At 32.4% G+C, this 12,810-nt stretch overlaps 1 protein-coding gene across 1 annotated transcript in view; it reads left to right on the forward strand.

Moving 5' to 3' along the window:
- Positions 1 to 1,770: 1,770 nt before the first annotated feature.
- Vmat (Vesicular monoamine transporter) overlaps positions 1,771 to 12,810 on the forward strand; it is a 283,884-nt gene continuing 272,844 nt past the window's right edge. The window contains exon 1 of the mRNA XM_081763555.1: positions 1,771 to 2,251. The gene's annotated coding sequence lies outside the window, so the exon portion shown is untranslated. The remainder of the gene's footprint in view (positions 2,252 to 12,810) is intronic.

Genomic DNA, 12,810 nt, shown 5'->3' on the forward strand with positions numbered 1-12,810 from the left:
TCATTCTCTTTTAAGTTTCAAATTTTATCAAACGTGGGACAGTTTGAAGTCTTTTCTAGCTTCACAATATGAAACAAAACTCCTTTGTTTTCCATGGTAAAATTTTTAATAATTTCGTTTTAAGTCTTATTTGGATTTAGATAATGTTATTTATTGAATAGGGTGTTATTTTTTTTAAAAAATAAGAACTCAATTTCTCTCAAGAAGTGGATTTACTTTGATGCATATCCTGGTATTGATCAAGGTTTCTAACCCTGGGGCTCGGGACCGTTACGGAGACCGCGAAGGGAGACGAAAGAGATAAATGTAATTAGGATCTACTAGTAAAAAAGGTATTTTTGAAGACTATTTTGAGTTAATTTTGATAGACATATTTTTATCTTCCTTACGTCGAATGCAGGAAACAGAGTTAAACAAAATGTTAAACGAATAAAGAATCGTTCAAAAAGCAATTCGAATAAAAGAGGAATGAAAATGGCTAAGAACTGCATATTGAAATAAAAGACAAATACAAATACTAAAAAAAAACTGCATATCGAATACAATTTAAATGAAGGCTAATATGAAACCTATGTGATTTCACTAGGCTTCCCAAGCGATAAGCTAATTACAAACCGAAATTATTTATGATGGTTGCTAACAAGAGGATGTGATAAAAGGGGCGACGTTATGTGAAATGGGTTGAGAAAACCTGGTGTAGATAATAATAGCGATAATTGCTATATTCCCTTTTATTGCTTAATTTTAGGAGGAATTGCAATATTTACTTTCGAGCGACGAAAGGAGAGAAAAAAGTGTGGTGATCGTAAGGGAAAAAATAGAATTTGAGATTTCAACGGATTTTACACGTTTCATGACTCATACATACCGAGAACAACCGTCTGGTTGTTCTGATGTATATACATTCACCTAGAAGTCATACTATTCAACGTATCAAGACCAAACTTTAAACTTAAGGTTTTTGTAAGATTCTCCAGAGGAATTTTTCAAATTTATTTCCTGTCTCTAAAAATAAAGATAGTTCATTATGGAGCAAAAATTAAAATTTGCGATTTTCTCAGACAACTCTAACGATTTTCTTCATATTTCATAGATCAATTTTTCAATAATAACTACATATTGTGGCATAAATAATTTCTCTGGAACAAAATCTAAAAGGGGTAATTTTCTATTCGGGTTGATTTTTTGGGGACGATTTTCCTAAAAACGACTCAGACGATGTTGTTCACATTTCGTGAATAAATATTTCATTAATAACCCGACAATATGAAATAACTCATTGGGCAAAATATAAAGCAATTCACCTTTGGTAGTTCAAAGAATGACTTGAATAATAATCGTTAAATTATCACTATAATTCTGAGCATATTGTCATCAAGATGCTCCAAGATTGGATGAAGATATTTGAATTTATGAATTGTAAAGCGTAGGGACAACTGTTGATCTTGAGTGGGTGACACACCTGTTGCTCGCCTCTGTTTTTCTCTAGAAACGACGCTTAATTCTTGCATCGTTTAAAAGAGAACTAAAGCGGAGTAGAATTCACTTCTATAGATTTATTTCTCCGTTCTTTCAATAAAGATATTTAAAAAGTACTAAAAAGAAAGGCATCAAAAACTACGGCAGCATCAGAGATGGAGCATTGGTGAACCTATCACGGTCCAGATCGCAATTGCGTTGCCCACCAATAGGTGGCATCTGCGTGGGACGAACTCAGAGGATATCCTTCGTTCTCTTACCTTCAATCGTGGTCCATTGTTAGTAAGTGTCAAGTACTCTGTACTCTCTGCGGCGGCGTACCCTGAAAAGGTAACCAACTTTGGACATCCATAATATTTTACTTAGAAAAAGTCTTTTCCCCTCGTTCTTGGACAATATTATTTTTTACTTATATTACAAGATTTCCCGTAAAAGTAAAACAAATATTTAAAACACAACAGGTGATTTTAGATTTTTTTAAAAAAGAAAAAGACACCAAGAATAAATCTTTGAAAATTTCGCCCTTAAAATAGACAGGCGTTCCTTGTCGCGCACTAAGCTTTGCGCACTGTCGAAGAAGAGAAAGCCAAGTTCCCGCCCACCTGCAAAGAGTTGAGAATCTCGTTCTCGTCAGTCGGGAGCTGCTGTTGAGGTTTCCCGCAAGCATCCCGATACATCTCCCAGGCGAACCCAGGGCCACCCCCTTTGACAAAAAACAGCCATGAAGTAGAAGGATCGCTGACACGCCACTCAACAACATCAAACCGCCTCGGTAAGTAGCCTACAACCTTTAATAACAAGTCAATTTTCAAGACAATCCAGAGATACGATACCTACAGCCTCTTGCAAGATAATTCTGTATCTTTGCAATTAGTAAAATATTTACTTTTGAAAAACATATCCTTCAGATTACCTGCTTTAACCACGTGAGATGTCTAAAGCTACGACCACAAACAGAAAGAACACTTTTTAACTTTTGTGATATGTTACTTTGCGCGATATCAAGAAATTGAGCACTGAAAACGTTTCAATGCATTATAATACGAGATTAGAAACGTGTCAAATGATATTCTTTGTTGCGTTTGTGTTAGTGTATATTATTTTACACTTACTAGATTCACTCATACATGTATGTTTTCATTAGATTATTTATTTATCTATTGTTTCATTTAGTCATATTTCAATGTGATATAGATAGCTTTTATCAAGTTGAGTTGACATTAGATTCAAAACTTAATTGATTCTGCCTTGAAAAAATTAAAATATACTAATTGGATAATACATTTCGGTGCTCAAACCTTTGTTTTGCCAATTCACTTTTCGTTGTATTTGTGTTTTCTTTGCAGAAAATAGTAAAAATATAGCCAATACGAATAATGCTTATATACACAATTATATCTTGTCCTTATGAAAAAAAAACTAAGAATTTTTCCAAAGTATTTTACAGTGTTACCAACTATTAATTAATTGAACTTATTTCATTGAAGACCAGGAATAATTTTCAATAAATTCTATTTAAAATGTGTGAAAGATCTCGTGCATCACAGTTAGGTAAATATACATCGGAAAGTCATTTGAATTTTTTGAGAATCTTAGAGTGAGATCTTTTAGAGTTAACGTAAGTACTATACTGATGACTTATGTCCAGAATACTATACTATCTTAGACATAATGACGTTTATAGGAAAGGAACTTGAAAGTATGACACCTACTGTGCTACATATAATAATAATAATAATAATAATAATAATAATAATAATAATAATAATAATAATAATAATAATAATAATAATAATAATAATAATAATATGAAACTGCATCTATATCTGAATGTAACATTGAATTTTTAAATGTATAGTCTATATTAGCTATGGACACTAATTTATTGATTTTATATTGTACGTATATTACAATACCATACTTGATTAACGCTGATCTTAGCACTTTAAACATATAATTAAATCTAATAATAATAATAATAATAATAATAATAATAATAATAATAATAATAATAATAATAATAATAATAATAATAATAATAATAATAATAATAATAATTTATTATCGAATAAATAACATTAGCTTCTCAGAACAAAATAAATACAATACTTGAATATATTATCATTATTTCCTTAAAATATGCTACAGAACTATTTAACACCATACTTATAGCAAAAGTTACTAAATACATACGTTCGTGCTCGCTTAATGAATATTTATGGACTCTCTTAATGGAAAGACTAATGAAAAATAAGTCTGTAATTTCCCCAGCTATCATATTTTTAATCCAGTAATGTTTTGACTATAGTAGCTACTGTATGTGTCTGATAATCTTTTAACTTTTTTTTTTTTTTAATGAAAGATACTCAAGAATTCCAGATTAACCTTTGAAATAATATTCTAGAATAACGACAGAAAAATGAAATTAGCAAAAAAAGGTAAACAAATTTATATTCCTGAGTTCTATCGAACATAGAAAGAAAATGTAGGTAGGGCCAAGTTATAGGACCAATATCTAATATTAATTGCATATTATTTACTTTCTTCTTGAAAAGAAATTAAATGTTTAATTCAATGTTCCATGCTTACGCTTTGTAGGCTAAATAAGGTATACAAATTTGAAAAATTTAGAACAACGTACTGTTCTCCATTAGAAATGTAGACGTACTGGGATCGAACCCAAAACACTTCGCAACAGACGTCAGCGCTCTGATACTGATCGCTGGTGTTCGTCACTTGCTTTCAGAAAGTATAAATTTTAATGATAGTGCGTTTGGGAGATCAGTAGCTCTTAATTAGATTTTAATTTGCAAGTACCGTATACATTACCAACAGCAGAACCGCAAGTGTAGATTAGATATTACAAAAAAAAAAAAAAAAAGTACACTTGTATTAATTCTGTATATCTACAGTTGTATTTCATATTTATATACGTATGTAATGTACTATTTTGATTTATTCTTATATCACAAACCCAGAGGAATGATTAACTATTTCAGTGATTTACTGTTAAAAGTTGCTGATACTATGTTTATGTCATACGTTACGAATTCCGAAAGTCTCGAGTGGTCCTGTAGACTTCCTTGATAAGCTTATTTGTAATTTGGGTTGCATGACAACCAGGCGTTCTGCCACGTGAAAGCATCTTCCCTCTGATTTTCCGATTCATGTAAGTACTTCAAGACAATGCCAACTCATGCAGAATACTTACCTAAATGCGCGGTTTTTAACCCTTTATTTGGCACTGTTGCTCTCAAGCAACATCGCATTCTCTGCACGTATTATAACTTCAGTGATCATTTAATTGCCATTATTGCTTTCATACAATATTCATATACAAGATTTGTGGGTCACTTCTTTAGATACTTCTAATCTTTGTCAATAGGGTGCAGTCAAATTTAGTATTGTAGAAGCTTTATCTCCTACATTGCGCAAAAGTTCTTTTTTATTCTTTTATTTGCAGTTTCTTGCTCTGTAGGGAAATATTTCAACGGAATTGTTGCTAATTACTGAGAGTATTCTTATGATATTTGACCATAGTGGGGCAATGCTGCTCAGTAGCAACAAATAAGACCTATTTTATGGCAATGTTGCTTTGAAATAAACATCCGGTATTTTGTAACCAAAGTACAAAAATACTGTAAAAATTACGAAATTATGATCAGGAAGGCATGGTTCAACCATAAAAATAAACTAAATATTTTGATAGTAATACTATCAATGCTTGTCAATTAAAAGGTTAATCATATGACTACCAAGATATCATCTGTCACTTCAACTTTTAAGGAGAGGGAGGAGTCAATATCGCTGTATTTTGAAATAACGTAATGTAATAAAAATGAAGCATTTTCGCGCGCGCGCTCTCTCTCTCCTTTCATAAACAAGACGAAATGCTAAGCATAATCTTGTAAGAAATAATTATGCCGCAATATTATTATTTCTTGTTGTTTTGAAACCATTTGTTTCGGTTTTTTCTGAAGAGTTTTTGACCGGACTTTCCCAAGGAAGCAATACCAAGATTGATGGATTAGTTTATTTCTATTTAGATTCCTTGCCAGCAATGAAATTATGTAGGATGATACATTTAAAGTGGAATCTAAATCACTGTAGTCCATCCGATGCTCTCCTACCAGGAATCGAACCTGGGACCTTGTGCACAAAAGATACACACACTAGCCACTAGACCAGTGAGTAGGGCAAGAAGGATCAGTGTACGTAATTACCACAATTACAGAACTTTTCTGACTTGTTACAGTATATTTTATTTATGATTTTCTACCTAAAAGAGTCGAATAATTAATGAAAGTAAGTCATTATCAAGGAATTGGTGGAATGAGAGTGTGGAAGGGATGGAGAAAACCTCGAGGAACCTCACGGTCTTGATGATGTCCAAAACAAACTCATATACGATTGGGATCGAACCACGGACCTCTTGCATCGTAAGTGAGCTCTCTACCATCGATTTATCGTGCTCCTTTAGACATAACCAATTAAAACTATTGTTTTATGCACAGACAATTGAGCTCATTTCAAGACAATTGAGCCCGCTAATACTGCAGACAGTTCCGCCTTAGATATTGAGTGGTTTAATTTAAAAGTTCAGATGCAAAGAAAACAAAGATCTAATTCATAAAGATGAAGAAAAGTACAAACTAAAGTCTCATGACTGGAGATTGATGTTAGGCAAAATGCCTATTCTTTAATATTAAAACTATGATCAAAAATTACGTTTTAAAGTTTATATGGGGTTATGGTTTCAATTTAAGCAAATTTTATTTTGCCTATCTCGCCCATTCCTGTCTAAATAATTGCTTTACTGTCTAATATTGCCTATTCTACGCATTTTCATCAAAATAAGACCTTATTGGGGAAAATATATAATTTAGTATTTTAAGAAAGGATTCTGCCTCTTCCGAGAGATGTTGTGTTGTTTGTAGTGATAAGATGCCCTAAAACTTTGGATTGGTATGTGTACTGATCAGGTGCTGTAAAACTTTTGACTGCTGTACGTACTGATAACTGTATAAAATTTGGACTGTTATGCAGTGGCGGAGATTGGACGTTAAAGTGGAGGGGGCAAGACATGATTTGAATATTTGTATATCAGTGTTAGTTTTCTTGGTTGTTTCTAACACATTGTTTTATGAAAGGTTGTATAACTAATAGGATACTACTCTTTTCAGTTAAAATACCATATATCGTATTTCATATTTTGTACTCGAAAGTGTACGAAAGTGCAAAAGAGATTTGATTCCTTGCTCATGAACATTTTAAAATCTGTCTAGAAGGTTGTGTTATCAGGTTATTTAATAACAAATTTGCAAAACAAATAAATAGAAAGGATAATATTAATTATAGTAATGAATAATGAGGCTTGTTTTGTAGAAGTTATATTAACTGGGAATTAATGAAACAACATATTTTTAATTCCACAAATGCCATTAAATGTATGTTATTACTATTAGAAAATGAGACAGTAAATACTACAAGCATATGCTACAACATTTAAAGAAATACGCAATTGCAATATTAATTGCTTTGAATTGCAATTAAAACGCAATTCCTGTAGCTTTCTTAAGACAATCAATACAATACATACTCACGCAATGGCAAATATTATATGGCACCATTTTTCCTGTGAACCAGTAATACATACCAGTACAAAAACTTTCACATTTCCAAATGAAACTATATACGTTAAGGGGCCACTTGAAAAAAGTGGGTTGCAACTGCCCCCTATTGCCCCCTAATCGCCGCCCCTGCTGTTATATGTAGTGATAAAGTGCTATAGAGGAATGTATTTACCAAATATACACGGAATACATGTCAAGCTTCGTTTTCATATATACAGTAAAAGAAGACATTAACAAACTGCAATTTACTGTTGCAACTTACAGTAGAACACGTTTGAAACGACATTTTTTCCGTCTTTTTTCTTGTGCTATATCTTTACGGTGGTGTGTGTGTTCATCCATCTCACTACATGTAATATTTACATATGAACTAACCTTCCATTTGCATATTTCAGAATTTTTTGTTTGTTACCATTTTCGAGGGAAAAAATAGTTGCCATGTCTTTTGCAATGGCCCTCGTATTTAGGGAAGTAAGTGATGATTCTCATTCCTCGGTTTACTACACAATAGAATCTTGTAGCAGGATTTTGTTTCTAAGTCAATGAAAAGAACTCTTATCTCTTGCTTATGATTGCTTAGTCCTAATTCTTAAATCATGAGTCACAAATCATTAGTTATCTCTAAAATAGAAACAAAGCATTAACTCCGATTTCGTAAATAAACACACGTACATCGTGTAAATGTAATGTTTTAATCTTTTCCATAATTTTAGAGCTATTCGCCATGTATTTTAATTTCCAAATATAATCATGCAAAGAATATAATATTAAATCTTTAAAACGTAAATTTTTAGTATTTACATATTACTTTTATTGAAAATATATAATAACGGACGGTATGAAAACAGATAAATCATACAAGTAGACAAAAATGTTAGCTCAAGAATGTGGTGTATGGAAGTTTCTCAGTTATGGCAAGTAATCTACCAATAAGAAAACTTATGATGATGATGATGATGATGATTAATGGAAAATGGATAGTGTTGTAAAGAAATCTCTCATGGTTGAATAGTAAGACTTATAAGTTAATCGCTAAATCAAAAGTTTCCGTAACGTGTGGTTAACAGTAAGTTCAAAGAGCGGAAAAGCGCAGCTGCGCGGGAAAAGGACTCTGTACCCGGCTTACCATGCGTGTGCATTAAATCTTATACCTAAGCTTTCTCCAGACCAACTATACATTTTAGATTTCCAGACTACACCATTCACAAATAAATTTAAAAAAAAAATTATATAGAACGACTATGTCCGTCCATCTATTTTTTCCAGTAAAAATAGACCTGAAGGTGGAAATTTGGAATAACAAGCTGAAATTTTTTAGCATCAAATCTACTATATCTAGATATGAACATACTAAAAGTCCCAAGGAATCCTATTTGAGGAAACGGAAATATTACGTCATCAATATGACTGTCAGCCAAACTTGTTTCTGAATTTTCAAACTATTATAATTAGGCCATTTTAAGATAAGAACTTTGTTCTTGTGCCATTTATGAGAGAATACATTGGAAAGTGTTTTATATGCTAAAGTGCTTTTATTTGTTGCCACCATTTTTAAATGTGGCGTCATGAAGTGAAAAAATGAAATATTCTCAATTCTGATTTTGATATTTAAGTTCAAATATCTTCGTAACCGCTACGAATACCGAAAAACAACCTGAAACAGTCATTATTGGGTACTTCAAGAGTTTTCCAATGAGGTATGTATCATTGAAAATCTTTAAAACTAACGTAGCTAATAGATTTTATAGAATGGAAAATGTAATGCAAAATTTTCCTTGGCACCAATAATAATAGCATCAGATTATAATGATAGCATCAGATACTATAACTTAAAAATTTCGAGGAATTTGCAGAAATATTCTGAATCGATTCTGTAGTATCTTTATAGTTATGACACGATTTTATGGTTACAGTTTTGTGACAGTAGAAATGACAGTTTATTTACAATTGTAGGGTTGCTTTGTTTAAAACAAAATGTTTAAAACTTGTTTTAAGCAATTTGTTTTGTTTAAAACAAATTTTATATACATTTTAAACAAGTTTATTTTTTAAGACCTGTTTTAAACATATGTTTATTTTTATTTTATTTAATTTTTGTAAAAAAATCTGCCAGAGAAAGAAAATGGTCAAAAAGTGCTCCACATTCCGAAGATTATTTTCTTCCCATGTAAACGTTTTGATTTCTGGTAGCTACAGCAAATCAATGCGGTGACCTACAATTTATTTTGTCAATTTTTCCCCTTGTTTTTAACGTTTATTTTATTATTTAAATGTATCAGTTAACTTGCGAGAAAATGTCGTAGTTGAAGGTTGGACTACTTGTAGAAATGATATTAAAAAATAAATAAAGAGAATTATTACGGAAACAAGTTTTTGTGTTGTATTCAGAAAACAAACAAAGGGTTTTTTGCTAGATTGCGGCTCTGAAATTAAAATATCGCAGGTATTCGTTGATACAGTACATGTTGATTCTCAGTCTCCTTACAACTTGGAATGGTTTAACATGAGTTTTACGGGAAGAAAGAAAGGACATCATTTGGAGCAAATTTATCAAAGTAACTCCATCAGATAAGAAAATGACCACACGAGCTCGTTGCACAACGTGTAAGAAAGAAATAGTTAGTTTAGTACAAAGAACGAAAAATCATTATGAAAAATTCAATGCTGTCAAAAAAACTTGAAACCCAAAGAGATAGTAGAAGTGTTGATTCAAAAATTGCCTCTGATGATTCTAACGTCAGTAATGTGGTTAAGATAAAACTGGAAACTTCAGGTAAGAATTAATTTTGTATCAGCAATTTCTTTTTTATTATATTATGAAAATTTTATTTCGTCACCCCCTTCCCCACCCCGTTTTAAATTTTCTTGAAAACCTTACAATCTAGCATAGCTTGTATGAAGGGACCAGGCAAGAAAGCGGAAGGAATGACAGTCACCCGCGTAACTAACCATTAAAGCGTAATACTTATTGTCACTTCATTGCCGAACGTTAGTGAGGTTCCTGGGATGACGTGATCTGCATTTATTCGTCTGTACGTATGTATGCACCACGCTACAGGGCGCAGTTTTCTGTCTTTTAACATTAAATTTTTAGGGTAGAGGCACGAGACACCCGGAATTCGCCGTATAGATTTTAACTGCGATCCGACGTAACATTTCAAAATTAGTGGTTCGTATCCCACTTTAAACAATAAGCTCTGTCTCATATAGCCTTGCTACTGATTCAAAACTATAATCAATAAACTAAACAAACTAATTTTATGCGTTTTCAACAAACTTGGGTTGCAGGATAAATTTGATTTCAACTCAGTTTTTTAAAAATATTTTTAGATGTGGGGCGTTCAGAGCAGAAGGGATCAAAGTTCATTTTCAGAAAGGTTCACTTTTGCTCAGAAAATGTAGTATTTGCAAGTACGAAATAAATGAAACAAAAACCCCGTGAAAGGGTGTGGACTAGTTTCATATGACAACCGCTAGACAAGAGTGTTGATAAAATGAAAGAACAGGAGGGCTAATTTCTCCGTCCTTGTTCATAAATTTAATATATTAACATTATATTGTGTACACTGCAGCGTGGGAATGACTGAGAAGTCAAGCTCTGAATGCCATAGTCAATGATGCATAATTACGTTAAATAAATGCAGGGTGTGCCTAAACGAATACACCGACGAAAAACATAATATCTTCGCAACCACAAATCCGAAAAGAAAGAAAGAAAAACTACGTGACATGGTGCAATCTCGAGTTTTATATGATTGCTGCTAGAGAGGGGCGTCCGTTTAGAGGTCATCCGCTCCTACCCTCAATTCCAGATTTTGGGGACAGTAACGCAGATATAGAAACCTTTTGCTGAGCCAAGTACAACAGAACAAATTTGAAGTCCTTAACCCAATAAATACAGATTTTGATAAGTTATAATCCATTCTTTTTTATATATTTTTTGCCCAAGGAAAGGCTCTGCTTTCGAGTTTCGGGCCTGCTTAAAATTCTGGAAATTGGACCTAAGCAACTTTCCAGTTTTGATCGTCTGTATTTCCTCCGTATTTATTCGGTGTAAGGACTTCAAATTTATTCTGTTGGACTTCGCTTATCAAAAGCTTTCTAAAACTGACTTACTGCCCCTAAAATCTGAAATTCAGGGTAGGGATGGAGGCGGCTGCCCTCCTGTCTCACCTGACGCCCCTGTCATATGAAACTATACCGCGCCCTTTCACGAGGTTTTAGTTACATTTATATCGGACTCTTGACTGCGAATATATTACGTTTTGAAATAGAATTCATTTGCTGAGCAAACCTGAACCTTATTGAAAGTGGGCTTGGATCCATTGTGCTCTGAGCGCTTTTCTTCAATAAATTATTGACTTAAAAACAAACCAATTACATAGAATTGCAGAAAATATTCTAAAGTTAGCACAATATGAAGTGTACTTCAAACATGAATTTTTGAAAATATATTATTTTAAAATAATTTTATTAGCATCAGTGTTCTGAAATAGTAATCAAATTTGGAACTAAAATCTCACCCGCCTTCACAAAACGCGAGCTTAGCCTTTAAGGGCATAATTAAGAAACTTTCAAAAACAGTAACTCCGAAATTACTTATTTTAGGGTTGCAATAACCGCAAGCGTATTTCTGGTAAAATTCTAGCCTTAAAACTTGTAACATGACTCCCTTTACATTTGAAATTTCGAATACGAATCAAAGATGGCCGCCATGATGCTTTATAGCACTATCTGATGTGTCAGATCACTTCCAAGATTCATTATTCTCCCTCAACCCGTCCTCAACGCATGAGGGTGGTAGGACTTTTGTTTCACCATTTATATTGATGTGTGAAATCTCCATAGTAGATAGATATTGAAATCTACCTAAAAAGCATATTAAACCAAGAAAATACTTATGAGAGTCATTCGCAAGAGGTTTAATAAAAAGGGTTCCGTGATATGAAATAAGTTGAGAATTACTAGTCTATACTGAAATGTTCTGTACCCAACACAGTGTAGACTTAGCCAGGATAAAATAAATGAAAAAGTTGATTGCAAGTAAAGAGCACAAATAAGTTATTACACGATTTTGAAATATACGTATGTTTAAAATTATATTTTAAACTGTTCAAAATGTTTAAAACATTTTGAACATTTTTTTCATGTTTTAAACACATGTTTTGTTCTCTTAAAAAAACATTTTTTAAAACTCAGATTGTAATAAAGTAATGGAAGCCTCCATCTTCAGGTAGGCATTGCAATTTAAACATTTACACATCAATAAGAAATTATACTACGTTGATCTTTCAGTTTATCCTGAATTACAAATATGGATAGATAATCACTTCATTTTACATTTTAAAAATAAAAATACTAAATTCTCACATTGTGGAAAAAAATTAACATATTCATTGAAGCTCTGGAGTTTTGAAGAGAGTTCTGTGCATCATTCAATTCTGCGACGGTGATAAAATATTTCAGCAGTCTCATTTTTATTTGCTTCTTCATCACCGAAAGAAGGTACATTATCTAAGTTTTCCTCTTCTAGTACATCACGATTACTGCATTCGTAGCCAGTACAATGACAATAAAAGTTGTATATAAACTGTCTCCGGCATGTGCATCTGAAGTGGCAATCTTCTTTCCAATTACATGATATCAAATTCAAGACATCATCAGGCGCTGGCTTTTGCTGAGAAGGAATAGAGCTGAA

The sequence above is a fragment of the Thermobia domestica genome, chromosome 1 (assembly GCF_964235325.1).
Source record: "Thermobia domestica chromosome 1, izTheDome1.hap1.1, whole genome shotgun sequence".
Taxonomy (NCBI): domain Eukaryota; kingdom Metazoa; phylum Arthropoda; class Insecta; order Zygentoma; family Lepismatidae; genus Thermobia; species Thermobia domestica.